Here is a 2,500-nt window from a genome sequence, read left to right on the forward strand (position 1 = left end):
TTATCAAACACCTTGACGTAGATGTAGGCTGCAGGTAGCCCACGCCTGAACTCACATCGGCGCTTTACAATGACTCGAATCGCCAGGATACGGTCTATTATGGATTTACCAGAAGTGAATCCAGATTGCTCCGGCCTCAAAAGGATGTCAGCAAGACCCTTTCCCGGTATACTGACAGTGTAAAGCCTCGGTGATTGCTGCAGTCCCACCGATCACCTTTCTCCTTCCAGAGAGGGATGACCACTCCCCTCTGCCGGTCAGGGGGGATGGTACCAGTCTGCTAGATGGCAGATGAGACAACATACAAGCCCCTTGCCATAGATTCTCCACAAACCTTTAACAGTTCAGCTGGGATGCCGCAGACACCCGCTGTTTTACCACTCTTCAGCTTGGAAATCGCTCCCTTGATTTCAGTCAGGAAGGGTGGATCCTCGCTGACGGGTGGGTCTGGCAAAGGGATCGCGACACTACCCGCATCCAAGTCAATTGTTGGTGGATCAACCTGGTACAACTGCTCAAAATACTCAGCCCAATACACCTGCACCAAGGATCTGAGATTATCTGGCCACTTGCTGAACGGATTGCAGTCGTCTGTGAGGAGGGCTTTGAGTTTAACTTTCTCAGGGCTTGGTAGGCAGGACGAAGGTCATTTACTAGGAAATGGCTTTCGACCTCCTCTGCAAGATTATTGATATACTGTTCCTTGCCCCTTCTTAGTAGTGACCTAGTCCTGTGCACCACGGAACGAAGCAAGTCGCGATCCCCTGACATGACAAGCATCTGTGTGTGTGTGTGTGTGTGTGTGTGTGTGTGTGTGTGTGTGTGTGTGTGTGTGTGTGTGTGTGTGTGTGTGTGGATGCAAAGGTATATATGTGTACAGTTGACTATAAATGAAAGGAAAGTGTTATGTAAGTTTTCCAAGAACCATTATTTCTGTACTTTGGCTGGCAGACAGTATGTCATAATTAGGCGAAATGGAACTTTAAGTAGCACATACTTGACATCGTGAAAGTCAGCACAACATTCCGACCAATTTAATTCAGTAGAAACACAGAAATGGTAAGAGTAAGAGAGACAGACTGAACAATATACCTGAGCGTCTCACTCGTAACTTCTTACTCACTGCGACATCCCAGTCTTTCTTCCTCCCCAAACTTTCATGAGCACGTCATGCCAGGTCACGGTCAGCGTATATCATGATAGGGTGTACAATTATTAGAGGAAACCGATTTTATCATTATGTAAATATTTATAGATCTTTCTTACACCATATGCTTTCTTCACATTTTTGTGCTAATCATTGTTATCATTCTCATTATCAGTACTGATATTGTCATTTTTATTTTCGGCATTATTATAAGTAACAGTATTGTTATTATAACTTCATATTATTCTTGGATTTGCCTTTAAAACGGAAATGGCGAAAATAATAACAATGCATATGATATTTTCAATGTGCTAAAACAGCTACGACAGTACTATTCGCGATAATCATAATAAAAGAATTAGCAGCGGTAGCAGTAGTAGTAATAGTAATAATACCAACGATAATGATAATTTTAATGAGGATAATAGTAGTGATGATGATGATGATAAAAATGATTAGAATAGTAATGATATTGATAATATTTAGAAGAAGAACAACAAAATAAAACAATAATATGGACAATAATAATAACAATAATGTTAGGTGAAATAATGATAATGGTATTAACAATAATTGCAAAAATAATGACAATAATGCTAATAATAATAATATTATTACCAATACCATTATTAACATCAGTAATAATTGAATAGGGTCTACAGGCAACGAAATATTTTTACCTTGTCTACGGTCTTTATATTCATATAGGAAGCGTGTAAGAGACATTGCACTTCAGATATCCCATTATTTGTTCGAGGAAGGTGCCAAACATTGCTCTTTGTTAGCTTCACTTGAACAGAGCTTGAGTGGTATTCCCGAAAGTTCTCAGACAGTTTTGAGACAATTCTGAGACTAAAATTTATATGATATATGTATGTATATGTATATGAATGGAAAAACACTCTTCCGTGTTGATACTATAGAAGAAAAACCCACAGTACAAAAATTATATCTATTGAAAATGTCTCATCTTCAATAAATCTAGTTTTTGTATTGTGGGTTTTTCTTCTATATATATATATATATATATATATATATATATATATATATATATATATATATATATATTATATATATATATATGTGTGTGTGTGTATGTATATAATCAACACACATATATTTAGGCATATATATATATATATATATATATATATATATATATATATATATATATATATATATAATATATATATATATATATATATTTATATATATATATATATATATATATATATATATATATATATATATATATATATGCATGCATGTATGTATGTATATATGTATGCATGTATGCATGTATCTATATATCTATATATCATCCACACACACACACACACGTATGTATATATA

The sequence above is a fragment of the Penaeus monodon genome, chromosome 6 (genome assembly GCF_015228065.2).
Source record: "Penaeus monodon isolate SGIC_2016 chromosome 6, NSTDA_Pmon_1, whole genome shotgun sequence".
NCBI classification, from domain to species: domain Eukaryota; kingdom Metazoa; phylum Arthropoda; class Malacostraca; order Decapoda; family Penaeidae; genus Penaeus; species Penaeus monodon.